General features: G+C 50.2%; 1 long non-coding RNA gene across 1 annotated transcript in view; it reads right to left on the bottom strand.

Moving 5' to 3' along the window:
• Nucleotides 1–8551, bottom strand: part of LOC102950138 — a 28289-nt gene extending 19738 nt beyond the window's left edge. Inside the window, exon 1 of the long non-coding RNA XR_006216445.1 lies at nucleotides 8513–8551. This is a non-coding gene — a long non-coding RNA (uncharacterized LOC102950138). The remainder of the gene's footprint in view (nucleotides 1–8512) is intronic.
• Nucleotides 8552–15884: the final 7333 nt, after the last annotated feature.

The following is a 15884-nucleotide window of genomic DNA, read 5'->3' as shown; positions in this document are numbered from 1 at the left end:
ATTTTCAAATTGGATCACTCATTCATACTGACACAGAAGGACCCTTAATGTCCCAGACACTCTGCCTGAGATCACTCATCCATACTGACAAAAGAGGATCACCAACTATCCCAAAGCTTGACTTGGGATGGTCACACGCCCACACTCACCAGGTTAACCCCACCTATCTGAGAAACTGCACCTAGGGTCACTCATCCATAATGACACAGGAGGACCCTGTAATCTCCAAGCCCTTGCATCTAGGGTCACTCATCCATAACTGACAAAGGGAGACTCCTAAATCTCCCAAATCATGAGCTAGGGTCATTACACACCCACACTATCAAGGGTGACCCAGCATCTCCCCAACACACTGCCTCTGGAGTCACTAATCCATAAGGACACTGGGGGATCCCCTAATCTCCCAGACCCTCCATCTTGGTACTCATTCAATGACACTCTGGGACTCCTAATCTTCCAGACCATGCCCCTGGGGTCCCTCATCCACACTGACACAGGGCGACCCCCAAATATGCCATATCCTACCCTGGGTCCCTTATCCCTACTGACAAAGGGGGCCCCCATGTCTACCAGAACTTGATCTGGGAAGGTCACAGGTCCATACTTATCAAGGTCATCAGGGTGACCCCACCTTTCCCAGACCCTGCACCTGTGGACACTCATTGACTCTGATAAAGGGGGACTTCCAAATCTTCCAGACCCTGGCACCTGGTGTCAATAATCCACACTAACAGAGAATAACTCCCATTTCTCTAAGACCTTGATCTGGGGTGGTCACATGTTCACACTCACCAGAGTGACCCCACCTCTCCCAGGCCCTGCACTTGGGGTCACTCAACCATACTGACAAAGGGGGACCACCAAATTTCCAGACCTAGAGCTGCAGTGGTCGTATGTCCACACTCACCAGGGTGACTCCATGTCTCTCAGATCCTGAACCTGTGATAAAAATTCATACTGATATAGGGCTCCCCCAAATCTACCAAACACTGCAAATGGTGTTACCCACCCATGTTGACACAGGAGGACCCCCGAATCTCCCACATACTTATAGGGGGTGGTCATACATCTTCTCTCACCAGGGTGACCCCACATATCGCAGACACTCCACCTGGGGTCACTCATCCATAATGACAAAGGGGGACCTCCAAATCTCCCAGACCTACAACTGTAGTCATTCACCCATAATGACATGGGGGAATGCCCAATCTCCCAGACCCTGAACCTGGGGTCACTCATCTATACGGCTTCAGAGGGACCCCCCAAATCTCCCAGATCATTAAAGTGAGTTACTCATCCATACTAACAAAGAGGGATGCCCCAAACTCCCAGAACTTGAGCTGGGGTTATCACACACCCACAATCACCAGGGTGACCCACCTCTTCCAGAGTCTTCACCTGGGGTCACTCATCCATACTGATAGGGGGACCCCCAAAATTCTCATACCCTGAACCTGGGGTCACTCATCCATACTGACACAGAAGGAACACCAAATCTCTCAGACACTGCACGTGGGATCACTCATCCATACTAACAGACAAGGACCCACAAATCTCCCAGGCTATGAGCAAGGTGGTCACACATCCACATGCACCAGTGTCACCTCACCTCTCCCCAACCCAGTAGCTGAGGTCACTCATCCATATTGACACAGGGGTACGCCAGAATGTCCCAGACTCTGCACCTGGGGTACTCATACATATTTACATATGAGTACAGCCTAATCTCCAAGACCCTGAGCTGGTGTGGTTCACACATCCACACTCACCAGGGTGAATTCACCTCTCCCAGAGCCTACACTTGGGGCAACTCATTCATACTTACACAGGGTGACCACCAAATTTCCCAGACCCTATACCCTGTACCACTGAACCAAAGTGACACAGGAGACCCCCAAATCTCTGAGACTGTGCCCCTTGGGTCACTTATCCATAGTGACACAAAGGGAGCCACATATTATCCCAGACACGGCATCTGGGGTCACTCATCCAGCCTAGCACAGAAGGACTCCCAAATTTCCCAGACACTGAGATGGGGTAGTCACATGTCTACACACAAGGGTGAACCCACCATTCTGCCACGGGGGTCATTCATCCATACCGACACAGGGAGATCCACAAGTATCACAGACCTTGCACTTGGGGTCACTCACTCTTTCTGACAAAGGGGGACCCCCAAATCTGCCAGACCCTGAGCTGGGGTGGTCACACATCCGCACTCACCAGGGTGACCCAAACTCTCCCATTCCCTGTACCTGGAGTAAATTATTCAACTTTACACATGGGACCCCCAAATCTCCCAGACACTTTAGCTGGAGTCACTTATCCATACTGACACAAAAGGACCCCCAAATCTCACAGGCCCTGAGTAGATGTGATCACATGTCCGCACTCACCAGGGTAACCCAACGTCTCCCAGATCCTGCACCTGGTGTAACACATTTGTACTGACCCGGGGGACCCCCCAGTCTCCAAGATCCTGATTTGGGGTGCTCACACATCTACACTCACCACGGTGACCTCATCTTTCCCAGACACCGCACCTGGGGTCACTCATTCATACTGAAAGAGGAGACCCTAAAATATCACAGAACTTGAGTTGGGGTGGTCACACAGTGACACTCACCAGAGTGCCCCACCTCTCACAGACCTTGCACCTGGGATAACTCATTCATACTGACACAGGGGGACCACCAAATCTCCCAACTCTGAGCTGGGGTGGTCACACATCTAAACTCACCAGGGTGACCCCACATCTCCAGGACACTGCAACTGCAACCAATCATTTATACTTACACAGGGGATCCCCAAAACTCCCAAAACCTGTGCTAGAGTGGTAAAACGTCCACACTTAACCAAGGTGACCCCACCTCTCCCAGAATCTGCACCAAGGATCACATCCATACTGAAATGGGGGGACCCCCAAACCTCCCAGACCTACATCTAGGGTCACTCAACCATAATAACAAACAGGGAGCCTTAATCTTCCAGACCCTGATCTGGGATGTCACATGTCCACACTCACCAGGGTGACCCCCATCTTTCCTAGACCCTGTAACTCCTGTCATTCATCCATACTGAAACAGAGGGGCCTGCGTATCTCCCAGACACTCCACCTGGGGTCACTCATTAGTACTTACACAGGGGGACCCCCAAAACTGCCAGGCCCTGAGAATGGGTGGTCACACCTTCACACTCACCAGGGTGATCCCACCTCTCCCAGACTCTGCACCTGGTGTCACTCAAACATGCTGATAAAGTGGGCCTCCCGAATTTGCACACCATGAACTCAGGTGGACACACGTTCATATTCACCAGGGTGACCCCACCTCTACCAGATGCTGCACCTAGGGTCACTCATCCATACTGACACAGGGAGACCCCCAAATCTTCCAGACCCCTAGGTAGGGTGGTCACAGTTACACACACCATGGTGACCTCTACTGTACCAAGTGCCTCACCTGCGGTCACTAATTCATGCTAGAACAGTGGACCCCCAAACCTCAGTAAACCTGAGCTGGAGTGGTTACACATCCACAGGCACCAGGGTGGCCCCACTTGTCCCAGAACGTGCACCTGGGGTCACTCATCTAAACTGACACAGAGGGACCCCCAATTTCCCAGATGCTTCAATTGGGATCACTCACCCATAATGACAAGGGAGACCCCCCCAAGTCTCCCTGATGCTGCACCTGACTTCACTCACCCATACTGACACAGGAGGGCTCCCAAATCTCCCAGATCATGAGCTGAGGTGGTCACAGGTCCACACTTACTAGGGTGACCCAACCTCTCCCAGACACCACAACTGGGGACACTCATCCATAGTGTCACACAGGGACTCACAAATGTCTCAGACACTGCACCTGTGGTCACTAAACCATCCTGACACAGGAGGACCCCCAAATCTCCCTGACCCTGAGCTGGGGAGGTCACACGTCCACACTTACCAGAGTGACCCCATATCTCCCAGACCCTGCACGTAGGATCATTCATCCTTATTGACAGAGGGGGACCCAAGTTCCCCAGACCCTGAGCTGGGGTGATCACACGTCCACATTCACCCTGCATCTGGGACCATCACCCATACCGACACAGGGAGACCCCCAGATGTCCCAGACACTGCACCTGTGGTCACAAAGTCTGCAGGAGACCCCAAAGGAAGGTGAACCCCATAGGGAGTTCAAAGCTGGAGGTGCTAACCCAGAAGGTGGGTCCAGGGCAGCTTGCAGACCCAGGGTGCCCAGGGGATGTCTGTGGAGCAGGTGCCCACCTGACATTGTGCCCCATGTGCTCTGCTAATACCCCATGCTGTTATCCCCATGTGCAGCCCTCTATACCCCTGCAAGTTCCCATCTTTGCAGTGCTGCATTTGGGACACCTCTGCCTTGTGCACAGAGACCCCTATGCCCTGCATCCATCCCCCATGCACCAGGCCCCCACACCTCACTGTCCTCCCAGCCCCCACCATGTGCCAAGACCCCCGTGCACCTCACACCCTCGCCAGGACCCATGACCACACTTGGGGTCTTAGCAAGGCTACCCAAACAAGGCAGTCTCAGTTGTGCACCCCAGACCTCAAAGCACTAAAATCTGAACATAGGCCATGGTTGTGCAACTCCCCATACTGAGGTTAAACCATGTGTCTAACCAATTCCAAGGCCTGTTCTCAATCTCCAAACTTTCAGTGCACTTTGTGAGGAAAACCTCTGTACGCCTTCACTGTTAAGATGATTTGGACTTGTGAGATGTTAGGGAATTAATGATATGAGGGTCACCTACAGAGTCACCAACTTCCGTGACACGTGCAGCTGTTGTGCTGGAGCCAGCTTCCCAGGGCTCTAGAACAGTCTCTGTTCTAACTCATGTCCACGCAGGATTTAAAGAGCTATAGAAACCCTTTGTGGTCATTTCAACTGTGATCATCAAAACGACGTTTAGAGGCTAATGCACAGAGGACATGGTCAAATGTAAAGGTACCAGGATAGACAACATAGAGAACACAATCAGGACTAAATGCCCAGTGTAGACCGAACACTGGCCTACATGACACATTGTAGACAGAACACACACGTCTAAATGTCCCAGTGTAGACAGCGCTGGGCAGGTCTACATATATTCAGTGTAGACAGAGCATGGCCAGGTCTAAATATACTGAATAGAGAGAACACAATCAGGTCTACAAGTCTTGTGAAGACAGAACATAGTCAGAACTAAATGTCCCAGTGTAGACAGGACACGGTGGGCTCTCCATGTACCATGTCTGCAGAACGTGGTCAGGTAAGCGAGCCTAGCACTGCTCTCTCAAGGAGCACATGGTTCCTCTTAGATGATCAGGGAGCTCACCGTGAGCTGGGAAGGAGGATATAAACTACACTGAGGTTCAACCCACACACACCCTCACCAGGAAAATACACAGAACCATCCCATTTTTAAACATTTCAAAGTATTACCAATGTCTCTGGCCACCTGATGGTCAGGATCCAGGGGGACGCCAGAAACTTGCAGTAGCACAGACCGGGCTCCTGCACAGAGAGGTGGCTGTGATGTGAAGTGTTCCCACCTGCTGCATGTACTGGGCACTCAGCAGGGACCGGCCCAGGCTGGCCCAGCACGGGGCACCAGGTGCTGGTGTCCATCCACCCTGGGGGCCAGGGCCTATGACTGCTTGGGGCAGCCAAAAGCATGCACACCCTGCCTCTGTGGCAGGGGCCCATGTCCACCTTCACATCAGTGCCCTTGGGACAGAGCACTGATAGACTACTTCTGTGGCGTTTGGCCACTGTGTATACACGGCTGACACTCAGGACACGCACTGTGTCGTCTTTGAAGGCAAGGACGTGAAGAGGTCATGACACAGAAGCCGCTCTGAGCAGAGAACCTGGAAATGTTTGAACTTGCCACACCTCCGCAAGGCTACTGCCATGGCCATGCGTGTCACCTTGCCTGCTGTGGGCCCTGCACTCCAGGAGACTTCCAAACAGACATGTCCAGGTTCATGCTCTTTGAAAGTACAGGGTCTCCCATGAGGGAGATGGGCTGGAGGGCTGGCAAAGCCCCCACTGCTGATTCTAAAGTCGGGAGAGGGTGAGCAGGACCCCAACCTGGTGATGAGGACTGTCTGTAGAAAGAGGGCCAGTCCGAGTAGGGTCATGCTGAGTGACCCCAAGGAAGGAACTAAGTTCAGGGACATGGAGACCAGAAGCACAGCAGGGGTGTCTTCCATACGACAAGCCTGGGCTCTCCAACCCACCAAGCTTGTGGCTTAAAGTGAACCCATGCACAGGACAGCTAAATGTAACATGGTCCTTAGTTGGACTCTGAATGGGACAAAAAGAAAGTGTGAAGGGCATTCCTGAGACACGCATGGCAATCCACACAGATTCTTCACTGGGATGTTGTCTTCCAGCCACTTCAAGTTCCAGAGAGCAATGACTGTAGCACGGTCACACAGGAGCAATCCCAGTGACGCATGAGGGCCCACTGCAGTTTGCAGCCACCTTGCAAGTGGTTCCGGTAAACACGCATGCACACGCATGCAGAGAATAAAGTGAATGCGGCAAAGCATTGATTGCTGAATGCAGGTGAAGTTTTTGAATTCTACCTTTTCCTGTTTGATGGTTTTCAAAATAAAAAGTTAAGGGGCACCTGGGTGGCTCAGTCAGTTAAGCATCTGACTTCGGCTCAGGTCATGATCTAATGGTTCGTGGGTCTGAGTCCCACATTGGGCTCTGTGCTGATAGCTCAGAGCCTAGAGCCTGCTTTAGATCCTGTGTCTCCCTCTCTCTCAAAAAAAAAAAAAAAAAAATTAAAAAAAATTTTTTTAATTAAAAAATAAAAAGTTAAAGACAAAAGTTAATGGTAAAAGACCTGATTCACAGGACTTTCTGAAGATATTCAAATATTTTAAGATATGAGAAATTAATGTAGATAATACATCTGCCCATCAATAGATGAGTGGATCAGCTAACTGTGGTCCATCCAGACAATGCAAGAATACTCAGTGTTGAGAAGGAAGGATATTCTGACACCTGCTACAACATGGATGAGACTTGAGGACATGATGCTGAATGAAAGAAGGCAGCCCCAAAACGAACAAATACTGTATGATTCCACTCATAGGAGGTCCCTCGAGTAGACAGGTCCATAGAGACAAGATGGTGGATGCCAGTGGCTGGAGATGAGAGGACTATTTAATAGAGACAGAGTTTCAGTTTTACAAAACCGGAAAAAAGTTCTGGAGATGATGGTGGGGACAGTTGCATAAGAATGTGAATGTGTTTCATGCCACTGAATAGTCCACTTAAAAATGATTAAAATGACACATTCTTTTTAAAAAAATGTTTAATGTCTATTTATTTGTGAGAGAGAAACAGAGTGAGAGCTGCCAGCACAGAGCCCAACACAGGGCTCGAACTCATGAACCATGAGATCATGACCTGAGCCGAAGTCGGACGCTTAACCAACTGAGCCACTGACGCTCCCCTAAAATGGTACATTCTTTGTTATGTTTATTTTACCACATTAAAAAAAAATAGAACTACCCTATGATCAGGCAATTGCACAATCAGGTATTTTACCCAAAGGATACAAAATTACAGACTCAAAGGGATACATGCACCCTGATGTTTATAGCAGTATTCTTAACAATGACCAAGAGATGGAAAGAGCTCAAATGTCTATTGACTGATGAATGGATGAAGAAGATGTGGTATATATATACAATGGAATGCTACTCAGTGATCAAAAAGAACAAAATCTTGCCATCTGCAACAACGTGGATGGAACTAAAGCGTATGATGCTAACTGAAGTAAGTCAATCAGAGAAAGACAAGTACCACATGATTTTACTCATATGTGGAATTTAATAAAACAGATGAACATATGTGGGGGAGAGAACAGAGGGAAACAAACCACAAGAGACTCTTTAACGACAGAGAACAAACTGAAGGTTGATGGAGGAAGATGGGTGAGATGGGTTATGGGCATTAAGGAAGACACTTGTGGGGCACCTGGGTGGCTCAGTCGGTTAGGTGGCTGACTTCAGCTTGGGTCATGATCTCATGTTCGTAAGTTCGAGCCTGGAGTCAGGCTCTGTGCTGACAGCTCAGAACATGGAGCCTGCTTCAGCCTCTGTGTCTCCCTCTCTCTCTGCCCCTCCCCCATTCACACCCTGTCTCTCTGTTGTCTCTCAAAGATGAATAAACGTTAAAAAAATTAAAAAAAAAAAGGAGGACACTTGTGATGAGCACTGGGTGTCACATGTAAGTGATGAATCACTGAATTCTACTCCTGAAACCAATATTGTTATCTAAAACGTAAATTTAAAAAAGAAAAAAAGAAAACAATTCGGCATTACATAGTAAAGTAAAACATGCACATACTCTGACCTTCAGTTATACACAAACACAAGAACACACACACTAGGACACACAAACACGGACATTCTCAGTACAAAGAGACAAAATCTGGAACCAATCTGAATGCCATCAGAAACACAATGGAGGGGTACCTGGGGGGGCTCAGTCCATTGGGCATCTGACTCTCAATTTCGGCTCAGGTCATGATCCCAGGGTGGTGGCATCAAGCCCCGTGTCAGGCTCCGTGCTGAGTGTGCAGCCTGCTTGGGATTCTCTTTCCCTCTGTCTCTCTCCCAGTTCATGCACACTCACTCTGTAAAAAAAAACAAACCAGAAGCAGAACAGAGACATGAATTAAGCACATGCCTGTGATGGAATATTCCACAGCAATAAAATAAATTTTAACTTCACACTAAAATTCAAAAAAGTTATTTTATTTTATTTAACGTTTATTTATTTATTTTTGAGACAGAGAGAGACAGAGCATGAATGGGGGAGGGTCAGAGAGAGAGAGGGAGACACAGAATCCGAAAGAGGCTCCAGGATCCGAGCTGTCGGCACAGAGCACAACGCGGGGCTCAAACTCACAGACCATGAGATCGTGACCTGAGCCGAAGTCAGATGCTCAATCGACTGAGCCACCCAGGTACCCCACAAAAGTTATTTTAAAGATTGTATCTACGTAGAAGAATGTCACAGACACAATACTGAGCCAATGGCAAGGATAAATCAGACTGCACTAGTACCTCCCACACACACAGGTGAAACCAGGCAGAGCTGGGTTTCTTATTTATGGGTGCATATGTGGGGCATGCCACAAGCACCACAATACTGTCACCACCAAGTTCAGGGCAATAGTTATCTCATGGCAGGGAGGAGCTTAAGAGGGCCGTGCACCTCTGGGCACTTACCATCTATGCTCTATTTCTTGATCTGGATGACGGCTCCATAATTACAATTTTATGATTATATTTCCCACATATACAACATAATTTCTAACATATAAGGTTATTTGTTTTTTAAAAAGTGGTCTTCCTGGGGCGCCTGGGTGGCTCGGTCGGTTGAGCGTCCGACTTCAGCTCAGGTCACGATCTCACGGTTCGTGAGTTCGAGCCCCGCGTCAGGCTCTGGGCTGATGGCTCAGAGCCTGGAGCCTGCTTCGGATTCTGTGTCTCCCTCTCTCTCTGCCCCTCCCCCATTCATGCTCTGACTCTCTCTGTCTCAAAAATAAATAAACATTAAAAAAAAAATTAAAAAAAAAAATAAAAATAAAAAAAAATAATAAAAAGTGGTCTTCCTAAACAAAGTGCCAGAAGTAGGATGGCTTCTACCAGTGAAATCATAATGCCTTGGCTGCTTCAACCCTCAAGTATGTCAGCAAATGCCCCATACTTGGGGGTACAGGGCAATGATGCTGAGAAGGAAGCTCCTGTGACCTCAGGCCCTGGGATCCTGGACTCCGTGGAGCCCACCACACCTGGTCAAACTTCTCGGTTGTTTTGTGCATCACACTTTTGCCTTGGCTGCTCTAAGTTCGGCTGCCACCATCCCTGGGAGGGAAAGAAGAAATGTACCCAAGAAAGAAGGGCTGTTCAAGCCGCCTCACCTTCTCCTGGGGGGCGATGCCTTGTCTGTAAGGGAGGACAGCAAGTCCACAGAATCCAGCCTTGCTGGCTGAGGTCTAAACACGCTGTGGCCCCACGTGTTTCATGTTGCAGGGATTTTGTAAGGACCTTCAGCGGTCCGGGCAGGTTCTGCCACATTCTCAACTCCTGTGACAGATTCTGGACGTGCAGCTGGAATCCCCTAGCTGTTGCTGCCTGACAACAACTTTATTGAGATATAATTCACATACCATACAACCAACTCACTTAAAATATAAACCTCAGGGGCACCTGGCTGGCTCAGTTGGTAGGGCGTGCAACCCTTGATCTCAGGTTGTGAGTTCGAGCCCCATGCTGGGTGTACAGATTACTTAAAAAAAAGTCTTAAAAAAATAATAAAATATTAAAAATAAACTGTAAACCTCAGTGTTGTTTTGTAGAGTCACAGAGTGGTACAACCATCGCCACAGTCCAAATCCCCATTATCCTACCCTTAGGTGGCCACCTCTCATTCCCCAGCCCCCAGGGACCACTAGGGTGCTTTCCATCGGTGGACCTGCCTGTCCTGGACGTTTCGTGGCCTTTTAGGTCTGGTTTCTCTCACTGACCACATGTGTCCACCCTACTCCTATTTATAGCTGAATACTATGCACCCTCTCTGCTTTCAATTTAGTAAGTTAGGAGAACTCCCAGCTCCCATTCCACACGGATGGAAGTGTACTTTCCATCATCCTGGCAGAAACACTTGGCACTATTACTGGGCCCCTGGAGGCCCCTGTGTGGAGGCTGAAAGCCCAGATCCGCTTGGCCCCAAGTCCTGTGCAGACCGGAGCCCTGGGAGGAAGGCTGTGATGGCCGAGCCAAGTGTAGATATGCAGCACCCTAGTTTCCCAGGAAACCAGTTGGCTGGTCAGCAGGCTGTGGGAGCTGCTCCACGGCCACTGTACATGGACATGGAACTGTCAGGGACCACAGCGCTGCCCTCCACTGAGGCCCACCCGCAACTCCCAGCTGTGAAAGTGCTGAGGCTCCAGAAGAGGGTCCTTCTGGATTCTTCCAGCTTCTGGGGACTCCAGGTATTCTTTGGCTGTGTCCCTTCCATCACTGTCTTTAAATGGCTTTTCCTCTTCCTACAAGGACATAAGTCATGCAGGATTAGGGCCACTCTAATGACTCCTATTACCTACTTACATCTGCAAAGGTCCTACTCCTGAATGAGGTCACATCCTGGGGTCCTAGGGTGGACCTCTGGGGGCAAAATTTACTTCACTCTGAAATAACAGATATCGTTTCTCAGAAAAGAAACATGTTCTCCTGCTCAAACCTGCCCCTAAAAAAGGTCCTTACCTGCCCGGTCTCTTCAAATCCCCCCTGGGCAGGATAGTGAGGCCCAGCAGGCCCGCCTGTGAAGGACACCCAGAAGTCTGCTAATTTCCCCTTGGCCCGTTGGGCTTGGTCAGTTTGCCTAGACCCGTACACCCCAGGGTCCAGAGAGCTTCCTCTCCCAAATTCTTTCTGATGTGGCAGCTTGAAACTGGCCAGACAGACTCCTCTTGCACTGCACACTTGGCTGGCCCCGGGGCTTCCAGGGGTCTGTGTTTGGTGGGTCCCCCAGACAACCCCAGACAGGCCTGCCTGAGGCCTCTGGGGCCTCAAGTGGCTCTCAAACCACCTGAACACCCTCCAGGGCAGAAGATCCCCCCCCCTACAAAATGTTTGTGAGCCAACAGTCAGTACCCACGCAACTGGCTGCCTCCCGGATGGGGCTCTGGGCTTACCAGGAATTCGGGTTCCCAGGCCCAGACAGACCGGCCCCGTCTGACCAAGGCAGTCCACGCTCCACTGGCTTTACCTTTGGGAGGAAAGGTATGCTCACCTATGGAGCACAAAGCTGGGAATCAGGCAGAGGACTTGGACAGCCGAAGGTCTACCCACAACACCCAATCTCTCCACACACTTGCCTCTGCCGGTCCCTGGCAGAGTGCGCTGCCTGCACCTGCACGTCTCATCACGCACACTAGGTGCGCTGCACCCAGGTGCGCTGCCTGCACCTGCACGTCTCATCACGCACACTAGCCACGCTTTCACCTGTTTTGAGGAAGCCGGATCTCTGCCTGTGGAGCTCTGCCCACACCCAAAGCACCCACACAGCCTCCTGGGCAGCAGGATCCCAACCCCGAGGTCACAATACTGAGCCAACCCTCAGAAGTTTCCAGAGGTGGCAGTCAGTCCCCATGTAGCCTGTCTGCCTGCCAGATGGAGTCCCCAGCTTCGCCAGCAATCGAGGTCCCCAAGGGTCTTCTGTGGAAGCATACCCCAGCCAGCTGGTGTATTGATAAGGCAGTGCAATTGCTTATAGCTTGGCCTCCAGGGGAGGAGATACGTACGTCCATGTCAGCTGAGGCTTCCAGTGAGACTGGTATCAGGGGCACCTGTGACCTGGCCTCTTCCCTGTCAAGTCAGCCCAGATTCCTCCAGCTCTGCTTCAGGGGTGACACATGCAATTGTCTAGGATGTGGCTTGGATTCCGCAGATGCCACGAGCCACTGAGAGCTTGGTCCCAGGCCTAGGCTCTGCTTATGGCTGTTTCTTTAAGGTCCAGGCCACGTGGGTCCTGTGGCAGCCATGTAGCGGCCATGTGTGCTCAGCCCCCATCACTGGCCTCCAAGGCCACCCTGCTGGTCAGGGCCATGCTGGGCTGTTGGGATCAGACTGGCACCCTAGAAGCCTGCTCTGGGGCTGGGTCTGTGGTCTCCCAACTCAGGTCCAGGCTTCCCCTCAGGCCTGAGCGGCCTCTGCATGTATAGCCAGCCCTCCTCATTTACCTGCCCTACCAACTCTTTCAGCTGAGCCCCTCCGGGAATGTTGGGCTTGGGCCTGTGTCCCAAACAGCACCATCCGAGGGTGGAGAGGGGTTACTCCTTGAAATTCTTCCAAAGGCAGCAGCTTCAGGCTGGCACAGACAGACCCTTTTGGAACTGGGGGCTTCGTGGGTCCCAAGGCTTCTCACACAGCCAGTGCTCCCTGGGGTCTGTCTTGAGGTTAGAGGGGTCAATCCACAGCCTGCTCCAGGGCCCAGACTCTCCCTCCCTCCTCTTCGTATTTTCGGCTCCACACAGTCCCTCAGGCCTGGGCCTCCTATTCATGCCCTGTCAGACATCTCTCATCGTGGGTCCCCGATGATCAGGCTCAGCCTGAGGGTGCACAGTCAAGCCCCTCACTACCACCTTGCTTTTGTCTGCTGGTAACCTCACGGGCTGTTGGGCTCAGTTTGGTGCCCCAAACCTACGTACCACCATGGTCCAGACTGGTTACTCCCTGAAATGCTTTCAAAGGTGGCAGCTTGAAACTGGCCATACACAGAGCCCTTTCGGACTGGATGCCTGATTGGGCCCCAGGATCCTCTAACACCCGTGGCTCCCAGGGGTCTGTTTGTAGGGTCCCTGAGAACATCCCACACCCCCCAACCTGAACAGAGCTGCCTAGATTCCTCCACCTGTGCCCTCAGGGAAAATATGCTCAGTGGTTCTGATGAGTGATTAAAATGAGGCAGCTTTCTCCTCCTAATGGGCCAACTTCAACGGCTGGCTCACATATCTGGCTTTGCTGGGTTTTGTGCTCGTGGATGCACGGTACAGCCCTTCTTCGACCGCTTGAGGGCAGTGGGGCCAGTTAAGACCCTCCAGGCCACTGGAGCCATGATTCGCTCTGGAACCACCCCAATAGCCACCAGGGCAGAGAGCCCTCCTACCCCAGAGTGCTTCTTCGGAGGCAGTCCGTACTTCAACTCAGTGGCTACTAATGGGGTCACTGGCTTACCAAGAATCAAGTCTCCCAGGTGTCCTAGTGAAGAATACCTTGCAGCCACATAGTCCTGCACAGAAAAGGCAGTCCACACATTTTTAGCAATACATTCTGGAATGAAATGTGTGCATTTTTCTAACACAGAAATACGAATTCAGGAGATTTGGGGGCCGATACTCAAAAACTTCCACAACACTAACAGTCCACGTCTATCTGTCCAATCCCCAGGTAGAGGGAGCCCACACACTGAAAATCTTTCTGAGGCGGCAACCTTCAACTGGCCACAGTCACTCACCCTTTAGACAGGATACGTGATAGGTTCGCTGCCAGGGATGTTCCAGGCCTATGAAGGTCTGGCCTAACCTGTTCACCTGCACAGCCTGCAGGGTGACGGGCGGGCACTCTGAATGGCTTTCTGAGGCTTCATCTGATACTGTCAGTCCTTTTGGGGACTGGCTGCCTCTGTGGGGTCCGGGGCTTCTTCAGCAGTCAAGGTCTCCCAGGTGTCTCCCTTTGCTGGGCTCCTCAAAGTGTCATTTGACCAGAAGGAGCAAATGTCCCTTCTCTTCTGAGCTGAATGATTCAGTCACTCATATTTCTAGCCAGAAAACTTCCTTAAGCCTTATATCATCAATTAGTATAATGCCAAAGTAAAACAACCAACCCATCAACTCCAATCTCTCTAGGTTATTCCTACCTAAAGAACACTACTGGCCACCTTCAACAACTGGAATACGAGTCAGGACCCTCAATCTAAATTGAGGAGGTTGGGATATCATGAGAACTCACTTGATAAGCCCATGAGGTGCAGAGAAGTTAGAAGGGCACAAAAGGCCTGGGTTGGAATCAAGCGCCGTACCCTGCTGACTACAAGAAATGTGGATGCAAAGTGAACACACCGATTAGAATCTCTAGAAGAAAGAGTTTTATTCCAGCCCAAGTTAGGACAGCTACCCAGGAAACACACTCTTCACAGGGAAGAAAGAGTTCCAGAGAATGAACAGTTTTTACAGGTTTATACACTTTTTACATCTTATACAAGGTCAACAGATTAAAGATGAACACATAGATAGGAATCACAAGTTTTATCGTAATGGAATGCAGGGAGTAGGAAGTGTTGATCCATATCGCAAGGACAAGAAGGTTTTCCTTTAGGCTTTAGGCCACGTTCGCAAAGCAGATGTACAGGCCATGTGTGGTGGAATCAGGGTTGGGGTTTGAACAAGTTTATGTACAGTTATGCTGACCTAGAAAGAAATCTAAAATGGTTTCCTTTGTATATTAGCCCTTTAGAAAGTTTTCATCTCATCAGTACGATGATACCTTTCGCATACCAGATTTAATTCCTGCCTCCAGGGAGAAAGAGGAGGGTCTGAGTGTCCTAGCATAGCCTGTCTCCTAAGTAATTCTTATTTAAGGAGCACCTGGGTGGCTCAGTCAGTTGAGCATCCAACTCTTGATTTCAGCTCAGGTCATGATCTCACCATTCATGAGCTTGAGCCCTGCATCAGGCTCTGTGCGACAGCATGGAGCCAGTTTGGATTTCTCCCTCTCTCCCTCCCCCTCTCTCTCTGCCCCTCCCCTGCTCGCACTCTCTCTCAAAATAAATAAGCTTTTTAAAAAAGGGATTTTTACTTAAAATAATCAATATGTCATTGTGGTACATTTTGGAGCAGGCTGCCCCTAGCCCCCACAATATCTGGCCAGATCCCGTATCCTCCACTAACCCACAGCTGATGTATGATCGCCCTGGACGATCTTCAGCAAGAAACCTATTAGTCATTGTTGTCACAATCCCCCTTAACCCTCATATTTCATCTTATTTATTTTCTACCCACTGACGCCCTGCCTTTGCTCCTTAGCTACACCGCCAGGCTGTATTCAGAATTGAGTCCAATTTCCCCCTCTGCACTACAAAATCCCACTTGTGGAGATAGCCCCGCTGCCTGAAAAAAGTATCCGTAACTGTGCTTTAACAAACGTCATTGATTTTTTTCTTAAACAATTACACACTTTGAGATAGCTCTGGGAGTCTCCCCGGGAAAACGTGAAGCTGCAACACCGACGACTTAACGACCCAAAGCGATTCTCGGTGGCACCCACGCCTCTCCCCAAA

Source organism: Panthera tigris, chromosome B1 (assembly GCF_018350195.1).
Source record: "Panthera tigris isolate Pti1 chromosome B1, P.tigris_Pti1_mat1.1, whole genome shotgun sequence".
NCBI lineage: Eukaryota > Metazoa > Chordata > Mammalia > Carnivora > Felidae > Panthera > Panthera tigris.
The sequence above is the reverse complement of the archived record's forward strand: the minus strand, read 5'-3'. Positions and strand labels throughout refer to the sequence as shown.